The sequence below is a fragment of the Hevea brasiliensis genome, chromosome 13, assembly GCF_030052815.1.
Source record: "Hevea brasiliensis isolate MT/VB/25A 57/8 chromosome 13, ASM3005281v1, whole genome shotgun sequence".
Taxonomy (NCBI): domain Eukaryota; kingdom Viridiplantae; phylum Streptophyta; class Magnoliopsida; order Malpighiales; family Euphorbiaceae; genus Hevea; species Hevea brasiliensis.
In genome coordinates this window covers 43,310,071-43,333,352 of record NC_079505.1, presented here as the reverse complement: position 1 = coordinate 43,333,352, position 23,282 = coordinate 43,310,071, and the positions used below count along the sequence as shown (strand labels likewise).

The 23,282-nt window shown below is 37.6% G+C and overlaps 1 non-coding gene across 1 annotated transcript; it reads right to left on the bottom strand.

Moving 5' to 3' along the window:
• Window positions 1–6,864: 6,864 nt before the first annotated feature.
• Window positions 6,865–6,972, bottom strand: LOC131172356 (small nucleolar RNA R71). The gene has a single exon (XR_009142837.1). It is a non-coding gene; the product is annotated as a small nucleolar RNA R71 (small nucleolar RNA).
• Between the last annotated feature and the right edge of the window lie 16,310 nt (window positions 6,973–23,282).

Below are 23,282 nucleotides of genomic sequence, written 5' to 3'. Positions count from 1 at the left end.
GACCAAAATACCCTCCGTTTGGCTTAACAGGCCAAAATTGTCTTTACCGATTGAAAATTTTTTCTAAGTATTTTCTTGGCATTCTAATGAAATAAGAACCTCAATAACCCTTCTCTGGAGTCCCAAAAATTATTTTATAATTTTTCCCTCGGGTCTAGGGCTCCTGGTTGCAAGAACCGCAACTTCTCACTAGGTTACCCATTGCTAGGGCACCGGCTCATTTAACTTGGTTGTATTTTATTTTTAAAATTTTTTCTAAATTTTTCTTATTAATATTTGAGTTAATTATGGTTCCTCACTTTAGTTTAAATATTTTTCCGGGTGTTCTAGCTGTCCAGACAGACATTGGTCACCAGAACAGCAGACTGTACGGACTAGCTAAAGTGAGGATGTTACAACTCTTCCCCTCTAAGAAAAATTTAATCCTCGAAATTTACCTGATGCAAACAGTTGAGGGAACTGTTGCCTCATTATCTCTTCACTTTCCCAAGTTGCCTCTTCAGTGTTGTGGTGCCTCCAAAGCACTTTCACCAGTGGAATTTATTTCTTTCTCAGTTCCTTCACTTCCCGAGCTAGGATCTGGATAGGTTCTTCTGTATATGTCAAGTCCGGTTGGATTTCAATCTCTTCCATGGAAATGACATGTGAAGGGTCTGAGCGATATCTTCTCAGCATGAAAACATGGAATACATTATGAATTTTATCTAGCTCTGGTAGTAAAGCTAGCCGATAGGCCACTGGTCCCACACGTTCAATGACTTCATATGGGCCAATGAACCTAGGGCTTAACTTACCCTTTCTTCCAAACCTCAGTACTTTCTTCCACGGTGAGACTTTGAGAAACACTTTATCGCCAACTGCATACTCTATCTCTTTTCTCTTCAGGTTGGCATAAGACTTCTGTCTATATGAGGCAACCTTCAAGTTAGCTTTGATTATCTTCACTTTCTCCTCAGTCTGTTTCACCAGATCTGGTCCTACCAGATTATCTTCGCCCAATTTAGTCCAACACACTGGGGTTCTACATTTTCTCCCATACAGTGCTTCATACGAAGCCATTTGAATGCTAGCTTGGTAGCTATTGTTATATGCGAATTCTGCCAGTGGGAGGTATCTATCCCAACTCCCCTCAAACTCAATGACACAACTCCTTAGCATATCCTCTAGGATCTATCACATAATTCACATTGTTACTATCATTTCAATTTATTAATTGCAAAAATTCAATTAGTTCTTAGGTTTACCTGGATTACTCGTTCTGACTGTCCATCCGTCTGGGGATGAAATGCCGTGCTAAAACGGAGTTGTGTGCCCAAGGCTTCTTGTAACTTTTTCCAGAATCTCGATGTAAATCTTGGGTCTCGGTCAGATATGATGGAAAGTGGGATTCCATACAATCTAACTATCTCACTGATATACAATTCTGCTAGCTTCTCCAATGAGTAGTCAGTCCTAACTGGCAGAAAATATGCTGACTTTGTCAATCTATCCACTATCACCCACACTACATCATGCTTCCTTTGGGTGAGAGGTAGACCACTAACAAAATCCATAGTGATCCGGTCCTATTTCCATTTAGGTATGCTAATAAGCTGTAGCAATCCTGATGGAACTTGATGTTCTGCTTTGACTTGCTGACATGTCAAACACTTAGTCACATAGTCAGCTATATCCCTCTTTATACCAGGCCACCAATAATGAGGCTTCAAATCATCATACATTTTTGTGCTCTCCGGGTGCATAGCATAAACACTAGTGTGTGCTTCTTTCAGAATACTAGTCTTTAATTCCCCATCATCTCGTACACACACTCTTCCTCTGTAATACAGACACCCATCTGCTTTCACCTCATGCTCAGTTTCCTTTCCCTCTGGAATTTTACCCACAATGGCCATTAATTTTTCATCTACCCTCTGCCCATCTTGTATCTGTTGTAGCAGGGTTGGCCTCACTTGAAACTCAGCTAAAATAGCTCCATCTTGAGCTAAGGACAGACAAGCATTTAGTGATCTTAAAAGCTGTGATGGACTTCCTGCTTAAAGCATTAGCAACTACATTTGCCTTCCCAGGATGATAATCTATCACACAATCATAGTCCTTTAGGAACTCAATCCATCGCCTCTGTCTAAGATTGAGCTCCTTCTAGGTTGGTAAATATTTTAGACTCTTGTGGTCTGTATAGATGTATCATTTTTCACCATATAAATAATGCCTCCATATCTTCAGTGCGAAGATAATTGCTGCTAACTCCAGGTCATGAGTAGGGTAGTTCTGTTCAAGTGGCCTTAACTGCCTGGAAACATAGGCGACCACTTTCCCCTCTTGCATCAATACACACCCTAGCCCATTATGTGAGGCATCATTGTAGACCACAAAGTCTTTTCCCGACACTGGCTGTGTTAACACTGGTGCTTCTGTCAACATAGCCTTCAGCCTCTCAAAACTAGCTTGGCACTTGTCGTTCCAGCCAAATTTCACATTCTTGTGCAACAACTTGGTCATTGGAGCAACTATAAGAGAGAACCCCTTCAAAAATCTTCTGTAATACCTAGCTAGCCCCAAGAAACTACTGACCTCAGTTGTATTTCTGGGAGGCTTCCATTCCATCACTGCTTCTATCTTTTTGGGATCCACTCTAATCCCCTAAGTTGATACTATGTTTCCAAGAAAAGAGATCTCACTCATCCAGAAGTCACACTTGGACAACTTAGCATACAGCTTCTTTTCTCGCAGGGTTTGCAGAACAATCCTCAAATGTTCATCATGTTCTTCCCTAGTCTTGGAATACACCAGAATATCATCAATGAAGACCACTACAAACCGATCTAAGTATGGATGGAAGATACGGTTCATAAGGTCCATAAATGCTGCTGGTGCATTTGTTAACCCAAACGGCATCACTAAAAATTCATAGTGTCCATACTGGGTTCTGAATGCAGTTCTTGACACATCTGCATCCTTTACCCTCAACTGATGATACCCTGATCTGAGATCAATTTTTTAAAATACACCGGCTCCTTTCAACTGATCAAACAGATCGTCGATTCTGGGCAATGGATATTTATTCTTCACAGTTACTTTGTTCAACTGCCGGTAATCAATACACAATCTCAAGGTTCCATCCTTCTTCTTCACAAATAGCACCGAAGCTCCCCATGGCGACACACTAGGGCGTATGAATCCCTTATCAAGCAACTCTTGTAACTGAGTTTTCAACTCCCTCAATTCCGTGGGTGCCATCCTATAAGGAGCAATAGAAATGGGTGCTGTACCCGGCATTACCTCAATAGCAAACTCGATTTCCCTTTTTGGTGGTAAACCAGGCAACTCTTCAGGAAATACATCTGGGAAGTCACTTACTGTGGGTATATTACATAGGTTTGGCTTAGCCTGCCTAGTATCCATCACGTGTGCTAGGTAAGCTTCACAGCCTTTTCTCATTAATCTTCTTGCAACTATGGCTGAGATAACATTGGACAGGAAATCTATTCTTTCACCCACAACAGTGATCTCATTACCCTCAGAAGTGTTCAGAGATATTCTCTTCAATTTGCAATCAACTATTGCCTGATGACGTGACAACCAGTCCATTCCCAAAATCACGTCAAACTCGTGGAAGGGCAACTCAATTAGGTCTGCTAAGAATTTATACCCTTGAATCCTCAACGGGCAACCTTTATACACCTTATTCACTACCACACTGTGGCCTAGTGGATTTGTGACCAGAATGTCTTGATCACTCTCTTCTACTGGAACTCCCCTCTCTATAGGTAGTTTGATGCAAGTGTAGGAATGAGTGGATCCTGGATCCACCAATGCATGCACCTGATGACATCCGGGGCATCTTGCTCCTCTTGAGCTCTGATGGCATAGGCCCTGGCAGGTACTCTAGTATCTGGCCTCTCAGTGATGGACCAGCTGCCTCAGGTTTACCGGGCTTCCTACCCCTTTGTGGTGCAGGAGCAGGTCTGTCAGTTTGTGTTGGAGCAACAGTAGTAGTCCTCTTTGGAAAATTCTTGATCTGGTGTTCTGTCGATCCACACTGTAAGCATGCACCGGTCACTCGCCAACAATCCCCCTTATGCCACTTTTGATAGTACTGACAAGCAAAAGATGCAGGGGCTAGTCCCCTAAACACCGTCCCTGGAGAGCTGCCCATTTATGGTGTGGACTGGCCTCTCCTAGGTGTGAACTGTGGTCCAGGCCCCGAGATGACTCCTAACCCCGTGGTGGTCTGAACTCGAGCAGAGGACCCTTACTCTTCTTCTTGGGAGCGAGAAAATATCTTGGGTGACCGGACCCCTCTTAATTGTCTTTCCTTCTATTTTGTTCATTGATTTTGACCCTTTTCACTTTTGATGCTGCATCTACCAGTTTAGCAAAATCCGTAATCTCCAGTGCTGTGATCATGACTTTGATGTTGTTATTGAGCCCTTCTTCAAACCGTCTGCACCTCTCTGCCTCTGCAGGGACTATCTCCCTCCCATATTGATGCATACATTTTGCATAGTCATTTAGGTCTAATTTCATAACCATTTTATTTTATTATTAGTCATTTTTAGCTAATTTCATTAGTTATTTAATTAGTTTTTCATAATTGTCGATTTTGGATTAATTTGTAATTTTTACTTTGTTTTGTAGGAAAAATGGTGTTTTTGAAGGACTGAAGAGAAATTTTGCCATTGATGAGTGACTTCTACAGCCAAAGATTTCAAAAAAACAAGTTTTCAAGCTGAAATATACATTGACTAAATTGTGCATAACTTGCCGCATAAGCTATGCAGATCTGTATAAGGAGAAAAATCACTGTTCCAGAACCAACCGAAATGTGTATAAGGAGACTGCATAGCTTATGCACATTCACGCCTCCCTTATGCACTCTCACGGAATTATGCATAACCTATGCACCAAGTCATGCAGTTTCGCATAAGTGAACCAGAACCAGCCGAAAACTGCATAAGGGACTGCATGACTTATGCAGTCCACTTATGCAGTCCCATAAAGAGTTCATTAATGGGCTGGCAGAAGATTCCCTCAGAAAATCCCTCCTCAAACACGCTATTTTAGGGCTCCATGTTAGAAAATGCTATAAATAGTCTCATTTCCCATTTTAGAAAGGGAGACAAAAAAAGGGGGACAAGGAGCAGAAAAGGAAAGGAAGAGGAGAGGCAGAATTTGAGGAGTCACTTTCACCTTCCACACCATTTTCAACCAAGATTTGCAGATTTCTTTCTTTCCTTATATTTTTCCTACATCTCTAGTGTTTAGTTTCTTGTTTCTTAGCTTAGATTAAAGCTTTATTTCCATTTAAACTCAATATATCTTGTAAGCATTATGGGTAGTGAGTAGTTTACCTTTGATTCTGGAGTAAGGGTTGTAATATTTGAGATATTTTGTGGATTTTGATTGGGTAATCCATATTTAGTGGTCTTAATGAGTTTTATTCATTTCTTGTGTGCTTAATGACATGCTTAGTGTAGGATCCCATTAAGTGATGTTCTTAATCCATGGTTGAGGCACCGAAAGGAGAAGGCCTTGTGATAGATAATCAAGGAATTGGACTTAATTGACTTAGATCTAGAAATAGACTAAGGATTAAGAGGATTCACAGATTAATTAAAGAACTTAATGGGTTTTAATTAATTCTAACTCCACGAAAGTAGGATTAGTTTGATTAAGGCACTCTTTGTCTCACTCGAAAGGGTATTCAAAGGATTTAAGAATTAATCTCCTTAAAACCCGTAGGATTCACAAGATTGGATAACCAATTTAAAAATCCCAAAATAGCTCGAATATGAAATCCCGAACTCCGGAATCGCCTTTTTACCATAGTCAATTTCCAATCAATTTAATTGCTTGCCATTTTAAATATTGCCATATTTGAACTTGCCTATTTTAATTAGATGCATTTTTAGTTTAATTAATTCATTGTTTGATAGATTATTAATTTTGCACAAATAGATTTCATACTCCAATACCCATTAATTTATTACTTTAATTTCAAAAATAGTCCAAATTAGTTAGAACTTTTATATCAAAAATTCAATCATTAACACAACTCCTCGTGGGAACGATATCTTTACTGTATTACTTGTACGACCCGTGCACTTGCGGTTGGGCTACATCAAGTTTTTGGCGACGTTGCCGGGGAGTTGTTTGTTTAAGATTGAATTCTTGATTATTTTAGTTGTTTTTAGTTTTATTTTTGTTATCTTTTCATTTTGTGTTTGTTTGTTCTTTTTTTTTTTTCAGGTACCTTTAACCTTTTATGAGAAGAGCTAGAAGCACAAGTGACACATCCTTACTGTTCAATCCTGAAATTGAGAAATTTTGTAAGGCCAACAAGAAAGAAACCAGAAAAAGAAAAGAAGCCTTGATAGAAACTGAATTAGAAGAAGTCATGGCTGATGAAAGAATTAGAATTGGTGTTAATGCTGGAAATGATCGAAACAATAAAAATGTAGCCCAAGGTGAAGAGGTTGTAAATGCTAATTTGCCTAGGGGAAGTATGATGGATCATGCTTTTCCTCATTTTGATTACTTGAGAGAAAGCATAGCAAGACCAAGAATTGATGCAAATAGTTACAAGATGGATTTTGGAGTTCTTCAAATGATTCAGAATTCTCAATTTGGAGGACATCCTTCTGAAAATCCACACACACATCTAAAGAAGTTTGCTATGATTTGTGATATGCAAAAACAACCTGGAGTATCTGATGATGCAGCAAGATTGAAGCTATTCCCATTCTCTTTGAAAGATAGAGCATTGGATTGGCTTGATTCTTTACCTCACAACTCCATTACAAATTGGGAGCAACTCACTGATGCATTTCTTGCACAATACTTTTCACCTGGAAAAACTCAAGAGTTGAGGAATCAAATGACAACTTTCAGACCAAGAGAGGATGAAACTCTATATGAGTCATGGATGAGATGGAAGGAATTAGAGAGACAATGCCCACATCATGCCATTCCGAAATGGATGATAAACCAGAATTTTTACACAAATGTCACTCCTGCAATCAGAGGAATTATTGATGCTCAAACAGGAGGAGAATTTATTATGAAGCATGAAGATGAAGCTTATGAGCTATTGGAGAAAATTGCAAAGAATACTCATCTTTGGAGTAGTCCAATAGGACTAGCTCCAACTCAAAAGAGGCAAGCTGCTGGAATGTATGACCTTGATCCATTCAACATGATTAATGCAAAGTTTGATGCACTTACAAATGTCCTTGCTAAGAAGATGGAAGATTTGAGTATGTTGGTTAGTTCATCATCATCATCTGGAAGTTCACAACAAGTGGCTTATGCAGAGGGAACTACCAGCTGTGGAGTAGACTATGGAGAACAAGCAGCATATGTTGGTAATTATGGAAACAAGCAAATGGGGAATTCTTATTCTCAAACTTACAATCCAAATTGGAGGAATCATCCCAACTTTTCATGGGGAAATCAGCAAAGTCAAGCTCCAAATCAGAATTTTCAACCACAACAGCAACAAGGAATTCCATATCAGCAAAATAGGCAACCATTGCCTAATTTTCAGCAGAAAAATATGAATCCTCCACCAAAACAGCAAGAACAAAGTTCTACCACTGAAGCTTTATTGCAACAGATTCTTGCTAACCAAAACAAGCATGATGAGGAGATGAGAGAGATGAAAGCAAGGCTGGAACAGATGCAAACACATAACAGAATGCTGGAAAATCATATTGCACAACAAGCATCTTCCTCAGGTACCAAGTCTTTTGGAAAACTTCCAAGTCAACCAGAAAACCCAAGAGAGCAGTGTCAAGCTATTACTTTAAGAAGTGGGAAAGTTGTAAATGATGAGAAGAGTGAAAATAGTGAGAAGAGAGAAAATGAGAAAGAAATTGATGAGAGTGAAAAACAAGAGAGTGAAAAACCAGAGAGTGCATAAAAATGTAAAGAGGAATTTGAAGAGAAGGAAGAGAAATATATACCTCCTGAGCCCTACAAGCCACAACTTCCTTTCCCACAAAGATTTCACAAAGCCAAGCTTGATAAGCAATTTGGGAAGTTCTTAGAGGTTTTGAAGAAGCTATACATAAATGTGCCTTTTGTTGATGCTCTTTCACAAATGCCCTCTTATGCAAAATTCTTGAAAGAAATTCTCTCAAACAAGAGGAAACTTGAAGATGATGAAACTGTAGCTTTGACAGAAGAATGTAGTGCTATCCTCCAAAGGAAACTTCCTCCAAAGCTCAAGGATCCAGGGAGTTTTTCAATTCCATGCCACATTGGGGAATCATGTTCTACAAAAGCTTTATGTGATTTAGGGGCTAGTGTTAGCCTTATGCCCCTTTCTATTTATGAGAAGCTCAATATGGGAGATCTTAAGCCAACCCACATTTCTCTTAAGTTAGCTGACAGATCAATTAAGTATCCTGAAGGAATTTTGGAGAATGTGCCTCTGAAGGTTGGGAAGTTCTACATACCTGTTGATTTTGTCATCTTGGACATGGAGGAAGATTCTAATATTCCAATTATCTTGGGAAGACCCTTTCTAGCTACAGCAGGAGCATTGATTGATGTTAAGGGAGAAAAATTGACTCTTAGAGTTGGTGAAGAGCAATTGGTTTTCAATATTAATAACACTATGAAGAAGCATCATTCTGAAGCTGATACTTGCTTGAGAGTTGATATCATTGATGAGCTGGTTGAAGAACACTTCAGAAAGAAATATCTAGAAGATCCACTTAAAAATTGTTTGGTTCATGGAGGAGGCATAGACTGTGACAACCCTCATGTGGCTGCATATGCTCAACATTTAGAGGGAAGTCCACCATTCATTTCTGCTCCAGTTTTTCAACTTACACAAAAGGAAAAAGCAGAATCTAAGCAACCATCATTCAAGGAAGAAGATGCACCTAAGGTAGAACTTAAGCAACTTCCTTCTCAGCTCAGGTATGAATTTCTTGGCACCAATAACACTTATCCAATAATTGTAAATGCAAACTTGAGTACCTTAGAGGCTGATAAGTTGTTAAGAGTGTTGAGGCAATTTAGGAAAATTTTGGGGTACACCATAGATGACATTAAGGGAATAAGCCCACACTTTTGCATGCACAGAATCAGTTTGGAAGAAAATTATAAGCCATATATTGAACATCAGAGGAGGTTGAACCCAAATATGAAAGAAGTTGTTAAAAAGGAAATTTTGAAGTTGCTTGATGCAGGGATCATATATCCTATCTCAGACAGTACTTGGGTGAGCCCAATACATGTTGTCCCAAAAAAGGGTGGAATAACAGTGGTCAAAAATGAAAATAATGAATTAATTCCCACCAGAACAGTGACTAGTTGGCGAATGTGCATAGACTACAGAAAACTAAATGTTGCCACTAGAAAAGATCATTTTCCACTTCCCTTCATTGATCAGATGTTAGAAAGACTGCCTAGGCATTCTTATATTTGCTATTTAGATGGATATTCAGGTTTTTTTTCAAATCCCTATCCATCCAAATGATCAAGAGAAAACCACTTTTACTTGTCCATATGGAACCTTTGCTTATAGGAGGATGCCATTTGGGTTGTGTAATGCACCAGCCACTTTTCAAAGGTGCATGATGGCAATCTTCTCAGATTTCATTGAAGACATAATGGAGGTTTTTATGGACGATTTTTCTGTTTATGGATCTTCATTTGACATATGCTTGGCTAACCTTTCTAAAGTTTTGCAGCGATGTGCAGATACTGACCTTGTGTTAACTGGGAAAAGTGTCATTTCATGGTTCAGGAAGGGATAGTGCTTGGACATTTGGTATCTAACAGAGGAATAGAGGTTGATAAAGCCAAGGTTGAAGTGATAAAGAAGATGGCTCCTCCTACCAATGTCAAAGGAATTCGAAGTTTTCTAGGACATGCCGGGTTCTACAGACGCTTTATCAAGGATTTTTCTAAAATAGCCAAACCTTTGTCTAATTTGTTAAGTAATGACACACCATTTGTATTTGACCAAGAGTGTTTGGATGCCTTTTGCAGGTTGAAGCAAGCTCTTATCACTGCACCAATCATGCAACCACCTGATTGGAGCCTACCTTTTGAAATTATGTGTGATGCTAGCAACTATGCAATTGGAGCTGTTCTTGGTCAAAGAAAGGACAAAAAGGCTTATGCTATTTATTATGCTAGTAGAACACTGGATGAGGCTCAAACAAATTATGCAACAACTGAAAAGGAATTTTTAGCAATTGTCTTTGCATTAGAAAAGTTCAGACCTTACATTATTGACTCAAAGGTGGTTATATTTTCAGATCATGCAGCCATCAGGTATTTGCTCCGTAAAAAGGAGGCTAAACCTAGGCTCATTAGGTGGATTCTGATGCTACAAGAGTTTGATTTGGAGATTAGAGATAAGAATGGAGCTGAAAATGTAGTTGCTGATAGTCTTAGTAGGTTGAAATTGGATGATGAAGAATTGGATGAAATCCCTATTGATGAGTTTTTCTTGGATGAACAACTTTTCTCTCTTGTTGCTAAATTACCTTGGTATGCAGACTTTGTGAATTATCTATCTTATGGAGTTTTACCTCTAGGAATGACATGGCAACAAAAGAAAAAGTTTTTGCATGAGGTGAAGTTTTATAGATGGGATGATCCTTTACTCTTTAGGAGATGCTGTGATGGTTTAATAAGGAGATGTATTCCTGATGATGAGACACAGAGTATTATGCATCATTGCCATGCTTCTGATTATGGAGGACATTTTGGAATCTCTAAAACAGCTAGTAAAATTTTGCAAGCTGGTTTCTTTTGGCCAAATCTTTTTAAGGATGTGAGGAAATTTGTGTTAGAATGTGATAAATGTCAAAGGAGTGGAAATTTTTCAAAAAGAGATCAAATACCCCTAAATGATATTCTTGAAGTGGAATTATTCGATGTTTGGGGAATAGATTTTATGGGGTCATTCCCTCCTTCATTTGGTAATAAATACATCCTAGTTGGAGTTGACTATGTGTCAAAGTGGGTGGAAGCTATTGCAACTCCAACTAATGATGCTAGAGTGGTAGTGAAATTTTTGAAAAAATTTGTCTTGAGTAGATTTGGAGCTCCTAGGGCTATAATTAGTGATGGTGGTTCACATTTTTGCAATAAGCAATTTGAGAGCTTAATGAGGAAGTATGGTGTCGTGCACAAGATAGCTACCCCATACCACCCTCAAACTTCAGGACAAGTTGAAATTTCTAACAGAGAGCTCAAACATATCTGGGAGAAAACAGTGAACAATTCTCGGAAAGATTGGTCTATCAAACTAGATGATGCTTTATGGGCATATAGGACTGCTTACAAAACCCCTATAGGAACTACTCCCTTTAGGTTGGTGTATGGTAAGTCTTATCATTTACCTGTGGAGCTAGAACATAGAGCATATTGGGCCATTCAGACCTTGAATTTTGATCTTAAGCAAGCTGGTGAAAAGAGACTGTTGCAACTTAATGAGCTTGAAGAACTGAGGATGGATGCTTATGAAAGTGCCCGTATATACAAAGAAAGAACTAAAGTTTGGCATGATAAGCATTTCAGGAAAAAGGAATTTAAAGAGGGTGATCTAGTTTTATTGTTCAACTCAAGATTGAAATTGTTCCCTGGAAAACTTAAATCAAGGTGGACTGGTCCATATAGAGTTTCTAAGGTTTTCCCTTATGGAGCAATTGAAATTTGGAATGAAAAATCTGGGAATTTCAAGGTCAATGGGCATAGATTGAAATATTACATAACTAGAGACCCAATAAAAGGAGCAAGCTGTTACAAGCTCTCCAATCCCTCTCCTCTTTTCAGTGAAATACATGGGAAGTCCAGCTAAGGACTATAAATTAGCCCTCTTGGGAGGCACCCCAAGTCCTTTTATTCTGCTTTTTGTTGATTTACTTTTATTTTCATTGCTTTTGTTTTTATCTTAAATCTCCCCAAATTCAATTTTTGACATTGTTGAATTTTGTCCCTTGTAGATGTATTTCAATGGAGGAAGGTTGGTGAACTGCTGGAGAGTGACCCTTCACCTAAAATTATGTTCTTTAAATCTCCTACAAATTGATTGATTTTCTTGCATAACCGGTCACGAGTGCACTACAGTTTTATGCAGAGAGGAAAAATGAAATCTGCAGCAAGGAAAGGTCTGCAACAAATGAATTATGTCCTTGGGTTGCTACCTGGTTTATGCAGAGCAAAAAAATGACATTCTGCAGCAAAGAGGGTGTCTGCAGCAGATGGCTTATATTTTTGGTGAGGTTGGGTGTGTAACTTTTTAATATTTGTGCTTTTAATGTTAATATGATGGTAAGTTGGTCATCTTTGTAGTTTTGAGATTATTTGGGTTGTGGAATTCAAGGTGGACAATATTGCATTCTCTTGGCATAACTTGGAGAGTTCATTTCATCATTTGTAGATAAATGCAACTTTATGCAGATTTTATTGAGTTTTAATGTGCTAAATGTTGATTTGCAGAATTTGAGTAAAAATGGCATGGTTCTCAAAGGTCTTTTATGTAGGATCCATTTCTACATGCTTATGTGATGAAATTTTGATGGATTTTGTATGTATTGATGTGTTTTTGGTGAAAATTTCTCATGGTTTATGCTTCATGGAATTATATTTCTTCATTCTAGGGTATTTTTCACACTTGCAAGTCATTTTCCATTACAATCTCAATCTTGTTGAATTGTGCATAAGCAACTGCATAGCTTATGCACTCCTGCATAACCACAATTCTTGCCATTTTCATCCCTGTTGCAAACTGCATAAGAAGAGTGCATAGCTTATGCAACTCTGCATAGCCTAATTTTGTCAAATTTCAAAAGTTGCCGAGACCTGCATAAGCAGAGTGCATGACTTATGCACATTTGCATAACTTCAAATTCTGATTTTCTCTCTCTGCCGAAGTCTGCATAAGGAGGGTGCATAACTTATGCACTTCCGCATAATCAAAAACTCTGATTTTTTCTCTCTGCCGAAGTCTGCATAAGCAGAGTGCATGACTTATGCACTTCTGCATGACTGAACTCACCAAAAATTAAAAGCTGCTGAAATCTGCATAAGCAGAGTGCATGACCTATGCACTTCTGCATGACCCGATTCTCTGAAAAACCAAATCTGCTGAGAGATGCATAAGGGGAGTGCATGACTTATGCACTCCCGCATGACTTCACTCTCCAAATTTCAAAAGTTGCCGAGACCTGCATAAGCAGAGTGCATGACCTATGCACTTCTGCATGACATATTTTTCGAACTTCAAAGCAGTGAAACTTGCATAAGCTAGTGCATAAGCTATGCACATTCACTTTTCCCTTATGCAGTTTTTACAAAACCCGTTTAAATCAAACTTTTCTTTTCGGCAATTTTTTTTTTCTTTCCCACCTTCACCCCGATATCTCTGTTCACTGTTTTTCTTCTCTCGCGATCCTCATTCCCGCATAACCCTTCCTCTCCCCTTCTTCTCCACTCGCATTTTCACAGCATAAACCCTAACTTCCCCCTGCATTTTCATTTCCGCCCTCATCTTCTCCATCCTCACTATCGGGAACCCATGGTGTCACCTCCCCATTCCCCTCAAACTTCCCCTCTCCAGGTGTCGCCATTGTCAACGCTACCTCCCAATCCCGATTCCCCTCCACAAGCGACACCCCCACCACCCCCCACAACCACCTACAAGAGGAAAATTCGGTCGAAATCTACGCGACCCATTGCTTCTGTACCTCCCCTCTCAAAACGCAAAGAACCACCCACCCCATTGTCGGAACCACCACCCAAAAAGCCAAAAACTCCAGCCTCCACACCCTCTTCCAGCAAAAAGCCAATTTCAGTAGCTTCACAAGTATCAAAGTTACCTTGGCCTCTTCCTGATACAATTCAAAAGGCAGCTTTTAAGAGACTCAAGGATAGGAGGGTACAACCCACTAGGTATATTTCTGCCGATTCTCTACAATCTCTTGGTTTATTTGACAATGTAGTTGCATATCTTGATGGTATGGGTTGGATGGAATTTGTGCATAAGCAGGAGATAGTTTATCCAACTCTAGTTTTGGAGTTTATTTCTTCATTCTCTGCTACCCTCAAATTGCATGATGTAGACCATAAGCCAATTATTAAATTTAGATGTTTGGGGCAAAATAGAGAGCTGTCATTGGACCAATTTCATAGCATTTTTGGGTTTGCAATTGATGGGCTATTTCGAGTGCCACATACTGGAGTAGAGGTAGCAAACAAAGGTATTTGGAATGCTGCTCAGTTTTGGAGAGTTATCACAAACCAACCTCAACCCTTTTCTGCTGGCAGATCCAAAACTTCTCAAATACTAGACCCTGCACTTAGGTTTATTCATAGGCTGATTGCTAGCACTATATTGGGCAGAGGGACTAGTTCTGGTGCTGTGGGGAAATCTGAATTATTTATGTTATGGTGTGCATTTCACAAGGTCAAGGTTTCTCCTGGTTATTTCTTTTGTGAGCATGTGCTGCATATTGCCACCAAATCCATAGGTGACATTGTTTTGGGTGGGCTCATAACTGTTATAGCCAAGCATTTTGGTTTTAATCCTAAAGAGCACCCAATACCAGCACTTGTGGACACCTTATATTTTAATACTGCACACCTATCCAAAACAGGGTTCAGTTTACCACATTCTGACATTGCACAACCTGCAGCAGAAACTGAGCCCATTGCACAACCAGAAGCCCAACCTTTCCCATCAGTCCCACAGCACTCTACTGAACCTACCCCACCCCCTCAATCTGCACAGGAGACCCCAGCAGCTTCTGCTCAGCCTACACCTCCTACAGCTGAACCTTCCTCATCCACAGCCCCTCCTGCATTCAACACTAAAGCCTTATTCACCTATCTTGAAAGGCTTAGTGATGATATATATTTTGTGGATAGGAAGCTTGACACTGGTCTTGATACACTCAAGGATCGTCATGATCAACTATTTGACCTTGTCATGGAAACCAGGGACAAGCAGAAAGAATTGAAGGAGATGGTGAAGCAAATCATGTTTTTTCTGGGAATGCCACCTCTACCTCCATCACCTCCTTCAGCACCATCATTTCGACAGCAACCAGCCAATTAGCAACATCCTTGGACAAGGGCAAAACAATAGAACTAGATTAGTTGTTGTTTTACTTTTATTCAAACTTGTAGGACTTTTTCTTTGTACATATGTTTAAACAATTATAGTTTGTTTTGAATTACTTTGTTTTGAATTCTGTTTTTATTACAGTTATATTGGATGGCCATTACATTAGTTTTTCATTGATTTTTATTGCCTTTGGCCCTTTTGTGCATAATTGTCCATATATTGCATATTTTTGCATACTTCTACTGGTGGTTGCACATTTTTCCTTGCTAATCATCATGCAGCAGCTTTTGAATATACTGCACAGGCTGTGAATTCTCTTATGCAATTATTTTGCATAGCCTGTGCAGCCATTATTGCCACTCATGCAGAACCGCACGGCTTATGCACCCTACTTATGCACTTAATCTGGGCAACACTTTACTCTGCATAACCTTTGCAGCCTCTTATGCGTTCCCATTCTCTCTTGACTTCTCATCTGCTCTATACCAGGTAACCTTTTTCTTTTTGCTCTTAACATTTCACAATTCCTGGTAATTACTATTTGCTTTGAGTTTTGATAATGCATTGCTTGAGACATTGAGGACAATGTCCAATTTTGAGTTTGGGGGTGCACATTTTGATTTTTGCTTCATTTTTCACATTTTGAGTATAGGAACATCTCATCCTATTTCATTTACATATATTGTAAATATTTTACATATACATCCACACATACATATACATAACACATTTACACACACATTATACATCACTTAGAAATTGTACACATTGCATACAAATAGACTTCCTCCGTTTAGTTAATGCATTACTCATTTTTAGGAATCATGCATTATGCATTAAAATCTTTTGCCAAATCCCTTGAGTATTGAAAAGCTACCTATGAGAGTGATTTGACTTACCTTTAGTTGGGTTTGTGGATTGAAAGTTTCCTAAGAGGTGCAAGGTTTTGAAGTGTCTATCTCTTGCCTATATCTTCTTAGCCAAAAAGCCACCCAACTAGTCATTTAGAGATGGAAGTGTTTAGAGGGAATTATTGGATATAAGGTAGTCAAACGATGTCTCACCAATCCTAGAACAAATTTTCTAAACCTTTCAAGGCGAAATACCAGCTTGTACTTGAAGAGAGAGATGATTAGGCATTCTTTGATTTAAAACCTTCTTATTTTAAACCTTTGGCCTTTTTTCCCAATTAAAATTTACCCTTGCAAACCCCTTTGAGCCTTTTTATCCCTAATTTTTCTTGAAATCCTTATTGTTACCTAGCCAATGAACTAAACACTCCAACCCTTTTCATGAGAATAATTATTACAACATTAGGTACATATATATAAAAAAAAAAAGAAGAAAAAAAAAGAAGAAAAAAAATATACAATAAAAGGGAGAAGAAATGCTTGTCATCTTGTAAAAAAGTGCTAGTATATGTGCTTTTCACTAATGTCATTCAAAATGAAAGAAATCCACCCAAAGTATTAAAAGAAATGAGTTTGGGGGTGGCAAATTTTAGGGACAAGCATCAAAAGAAAATGCAAAATACAAGTTTAAAGTATCAAAATGTCCCTCCATTTTATGTGTTTTGTAAAATATGCTAGCACTTGACAATCCTCATTGTGTATTTCTCTCTCCTATATATAAAAAAACAAAAAAAAAAAAAGAAAAAGAAAAAATATATAATAAAGTGTACCTATGTTTCAAAATTGAAAATATTCTCATGCTTTGAATCCTTTTTACCCATCTTTCTTCTTAGCCTCATTTTGAACCCCATGGCCCCATTACATCCCTAAAAAGACCTTTGATCTCTTGATAGTACTTGCTACATTAGTGGAGATAGAAGTAGGGAATTTGCCTATGGGATTGGAGAAATTATCTATTCATTCATTTAATTCCATCATTTTATATAGAGACACTTTGCCTATTGATTGTCCTAGAATTCCTTTTGAGCATGACTTTCTCTTTTGATTTGTTGGTTTGGGAATTTTGAATGATAATTGACTTGATGGCTAAGCGGTGAAAGCTTGGATAAGCATTAAATTCTTTGCATTTTGAAGGATGGGTATATGGATTGCTGGTATGGCTGAAGATGTGTTAAGTTACTTTAATAGGTGATTTTCATAGCTCTTTGGATAAGGCACCCCTAAAAGTTTTGCATCACATTTTAAAGTTTGCTTGAGGACAAGCAAAAGCTTGAGTTTGGGGGTATTTGATGCATACGTTTTGCATAGTCATTTAGGTCTAATTTCATAACCATTTTATTTTATTATTAGTCATTTTTAGCTAATTTCATTAGTTATTTAGTTAGTTTTTCATAATTGTCGATTTTGGATTAATTTGTAATTTTTACTTTGTTTTGTAGGAAAAATGTTGTTTTTGAAGGACTGAAGAGAAATTTTGCCATTGAGGAGTGACTTCTACAGCCAAAGATTTCAAAAGAACAAGTTTTCAAGCTGAAATATACATTGACTAAATTGTGTATAACTTGCCGCATAAGCTATGCAGATCTGCATAAGGAGAAAAATCACTGTTCCAGAACCAACCGAAATGTGCATAAGGAGACTGCATAGCTTATGCACATTCACGCCTCCCTTATGCACTCTCACGGAATTATGCATAACCTATGCACCAAGTCATGCAGTTTCGCATAAGTGAACCAGAACCAGCCGAAAACTACATAAGGGACTGCATGACTTATGCAGTCCACTTATGCAGTCCCATAAAGAGTTCATTAATGAGCTGGCAGAAGATTCCCTCAGAAAATCCCTCCTCAAACACACTATTTTAGGGCTCCATGTTAGAAAATGCTATAAATAGTCCCATTTCCCATTTTAGAAAGGGAGACAAAAAAAGGGGGACAAGGAGCAGAAAAGGAAAGGAAGAGGAGAGGCAGAATTTGAGGAGTCACTTCACCTTCCACACCATTTTCAACCAAGATTTGCAGATTTCTTTCTTTCCTTATATTTTTCCTACATCTCTAGTGTTTAGTTTCTTGTTTCTTAGCTTAGATTAAAGCTTTATTTCCATTTAAACTCAATATATCTTGTAAGCATTATGGGTAGTGAGTAGTTTACCTTTGATTCTGGAGTAAGGGTTGTAATATTTGAGATATTTTGTGGATTTTGATTGGGTAATCCATATTTAGTGTTCTTAATGAGTTTTATTCATTTCTTGTGTGCTTAATGACATGCTTAGTGTAGGATCCCATTAAGTGATGTTCTTAATCCATGGTTGAGGCACCGAAAGGAGAAGGCCTTATGATAGATAATCAAGGAATTGGACTTAATTGACTTAGATCTAGAAATAGACTAAGGATTAAGAGGATTCACAGATTAATTAAAGAACTTAATGGGTCTTAATTAATTCTAACTCCACGAAAGTAGGATTAGTTTGATTAAGGCACTCTTTGTCTCACTCGAAAGGGTATTCAAAGGATTTAAGAATTAATCTCCTTAAAACCCGTAGGATTCACAAGATTGGATAACCAATTTAAAAATCCCAAAATAGCTCGAATATGAAATCCCGAACTCCGGAATCGCCTTTTTACCATAGTTAATTTCCAATCAAATTTAATTGCTTGCCATTTTAAATATTGCCATATTTGAACTTGCCTATTTTAATTAGATGCATTTTTAGTTTAATTAATTCATTGTTTGATAGATTATTAATTTTGCACAAATAGATTTCATACTCCAATACCCATCAATTTATTACTTTAATTTCAAAAATAGTCCAAATTAGTTAGAACTTTTATATCAAAAATTCAATCATTAACACAACTCCTCGTGGGAACGATATCTTTACTGTATTACTTGTACGACCCGTGCACTTGCGGTTGGGCTACATCACATATCTGCTCAGTGTGACAAATTCACACTCATACTCAGCCACTGACAACTGTCTCTGTCTCAGACTGATAAATTCCCTTCTTCGCTCTTCTAAATACACTTTGCTAATATATTTCTTCCTGAACTTTGTGAGGAAGAAATCCCAGGTGATCCATTCAGGTTGCACCTCACTAGTTACTTTGTCCCATCACTAATATGCATCATCCTAAAGTAGGGACACAACACCCACCAGGTTCTGCTCGGGGGTGCAATTTAGCTGTTTCAGCACTCTGATGGTTCTATCCAACCAATTTTCTGTGGCCATGGGATCATCTTCCCTCTTCCCAAAGAAGTCCACAGCCCCATGCTTCCTCAATTTCTCCAAATGAGATTTCTGTGGTACTGGTGGAGGCTGTGGCTATGGTTATGGTGGTGGAATTGCCCCCATCAGTTACCGGTAAAACTCAGTCATTTGTTGAAATAGTGCAAACTGAGGTTGGGCAGGTGCCTCAGCTGCTGGTGGAGCAGGTTCTCCCCTGCCTCCAGACTCAGCCCTTGGTGGAGCATGACTCTCCACCTCTTCCTCAACTGCTCTTTGTGAAGCAGGATCCATATCCATATATAAAATAAGAAAACAAACAAATATGCATCAACGTCACCTCAACACTTACAAATGCAATGCAATGGTATGCACTCTATCTAGGCCCAGAAATGCCTAAACCGATGCTCTGATACCACTAAATATGACACCCCTTACCCGTCTATAGTGTAGCCGAGCAAGTTATGCTACTCAGTGTACCGGAGCACCAATTTATGTTTCTATTACAATTTATCCCTTTATAATTCATTTATTTTCAATTTTGATAAATTTGAATTTATTCGCAAATTTTATAAAAAATCCGGCAGAGTGCTGGCTGTAAATTGGAAAAACAGTTCTTCTGAACCTGTTTAAAAATACTTCCAAAATAATTTCCAAATCCAAACTCCATTATACACATTCAACTCAATCTCAAAATCTCAAATCACAATACTATTTTCAAAACTTTTCTGTTCACTTCATCATTTGAAGCGTATTCATAATAATTCTCAACATTTCATTTTTTCAACATACATAATGCAGAAAACCTCAATAATATGAAATTTCATATATTTACATTAATACATAATTACAGGAGTTTATAATTACAATCCAAACCAATACAAAATGCAAAATACAAAAGGGCCACCTATAGTCCTAATGTCCTATCATATGCAGTGCAGATGTGAGGTGAATCTGGACTCTTGATGCAGCTCTGTAGGCTCACCCTGTCTGGTGTCTACTGGGCTCCCCAGCTAGGTCTCCAGTACCTGTGCATGGCAAAAGCGACGCGCTAAGCAATTCTGCTTAGTGGTGACAATATAAAATAAAATAAAATAACATAAAGTGAAACGAATATGCAGAATGTGTGTTTACATTTTTTGGTAGACTTAACTTCTGATATTAATTTCATTATTATTTGATTAAATTTTAGTAAGGTTTATTATCATTGCCCGAGTAACCCATACTAATTGGTAATTTGGATAAACAGTAAGCGCCTTTGGGTACTAAGTACCTCGGACCATCACACCATCGGTCACATTGTGTCTCCCGGTGTTCAACAGAACAGCTAATAAGCTGTAATAATTATCGGGGTTAAAACCCAAGTGTAATAATTCAAATAACATAGCCAAAGGCTATTATGTCACAGAATGGCATGGGAAGCCATGAAACACAGAATGGCATGGAGCCATATGCAGTACTGTTAACAGAACCCTATTGGCATGCCAAGCTATCCAAACCAATCTTGTTAGGTATACTAGGGCATTTTACACTTTTGAGTTTTACAATTTTTGAATTTCAAGTTTTTGTGTTACTATTCAATTCATTATGAAGGAACGGAAGCGTGAAAAACACAAGTTTATACCATTGAATTCAAAAAATTTTCACCTAGGGTCACATGCATCATGCAAGATTTATTTTTATCTATTTGATTTCAATGATAAACAACATATTAAACTCTTTTAATATGTTTTTGGATCTGTATTTGCCATTTAAGATTTTAAAATTAATCAGATTAATTTTAGAACCCTAGATTAAATCAAAAACGATTACACTAACCTCTTAATGCGCTGCAGCGTGTCTGCGCCTTTGAGATTCATCTTCAGGACACCAGATGTTGTCCCTTTAGCTTGTCCACACCAAAAACACCTATAGCAGCCCTTGAACAGCTTCTAAAGCTTTTTTCTATTAATTAGAAATTCAAGTTCTGCCTTTTAAGAGATTAGAGATGTAAACAGGACACTAGAAACAATTTCTAGCGTTCTTAATTCAAGAGATTGATGGCTAATCTCTTTGAATTGATGAGAGATGAAGAAGAATAGATGAAAAGCCTCAAAGTGGCGTGACAAAGGAGAGGAGTGGCTGCTGGTTGTTTTTCTTTTCATAACAACACTTAAATAGCTAGGTTAACACATTAAACCCTTGCCACATGTCACCCTTTGATTAGCTCTAGGTTTAAGTGACCCAATCACATTGTGCCAAGTGTCAAACCTATATTTAATCTTGATTTTAATCATTTTACATGATTAAAAAACATTTGGCAAGCTTATGTGTAATCCCATGTGTCACCATCTCATGGTGCCACGTGTCACACTGTGAAATGACCAAAATGCCCCTGTGTCTTAATTTTGAGTTCTCAACCCAAAATAATTATTTCTCTTCTTCTAATTAATTTATATCAAATATAAATTAATTAATTAATCTCTATTAATTAATTTCTCATTAATTAAATTCATATTTAAACACTTTAAATATAAATTTAATTTATACTACACATCCAATAATCTAGATTTGGTTTCAAGTCATGCTAGGGACTTTGCAATTTAATTGCAAACCAAACCTATTTAATTAATCAATTAAACTCTTTAATTAATTAATTAAATCATATTTAAATAGGTGATAACTTGTGTATGTGTGTGACTTACTAGGCTCATCACTAATTGGCAATGAGACATGATATCAACTCTTAATATCATCAGAACTCTTTCTTACCATAAATGATTTCTCTAAATCATTTTATGTACCTCATAGACCATGGTTAACACCTAGCATAGCATGCCATGGCCACCCAATTAGTAATAAGGTTTACCTTAAATGAACCTATAATCATATGTTACCATGCACTAGAATCTCTCTGTTACAAAATCCCAACTCAAGCTGGAGTCATGGTTTATGTCAAACTCCATTTGCTATGAATATTATGTTCTCTTTTAATTCCAGTTCTTGATTAAAAAGATTTTCTCATCAGAAACTCTTTTCTGAATAAATCTATCTGCCCTGGCTAGGAACTTAAAACATCAAGAACAATTAAATGAACATAGGATTTTATCTCTATTTACTTAGAGGAACAGATTCCATCTTGATCAACACCTACCTCCATATATAACTAGTAGAAGCCAACCGATGCCCATATACCCATACACAGTACAAGTATGAAAGCAGTATCAAACTCAAACTACCTATATACAAGATAACTGTGCTATCTCAGGTCTAAAGATTATATGCACTGATATGATTTATGACAAAACATTGACAAGAGTAAACTCCATGTGCTTGTCATAAGTGTCACTGGTTCGGCCTACTCATCATTTATAATTGCCTATCATGTTTGTTATATGGCATGAGACTCACCATTCCATCTTATTTATATCTCATATAAATAACTTGGGAACAAACATGAATACAATCTTTCTGGATAAGTCATGTCCTTATTATGAAGTATCCTCGATTGTGAACCTATTTATGATACTTTGTGCTAGAAATATTGTCACTCATATTCTTAACAACTTAAGAATAATATTTCTACAAAATATCAATGGAACTTTTCTATTACACATAAATATATTATGTAAACGAAAAAATAGAAATGCCTTTTTATTAATAAAAATATGTACAAGATACATACTAAATGATATGCTCTAGGGCATACTACTAACAATCTCCCACTAGCACTAGAGCCATTCATTATAATATCTTAGACCTATCTTCTCAAGATGTCGATCTAACTGAGTCTGTGACATAGGCTTAGTGAATGGATCAGCTGGATTTTCAGCTGATGCTATTTTCTGCATGGCTACATCACCTCGCCCAACTATTTCTCTGATAATGTGGTAGCGCCTTTCTATGTGTTTGGATTTTTGGTGAGACCTTGGTTCCTTAGCCTGTATGACTGCTCCATTATTGTCACAATGTAGTGGAACTGCTGACTCAATGGAAGGAACTACTGTAAGTTCTGTCATGAACTTCTTTATCCAAATAGCTTCCTTCGCAGCATCTGATGCAGCAATATACT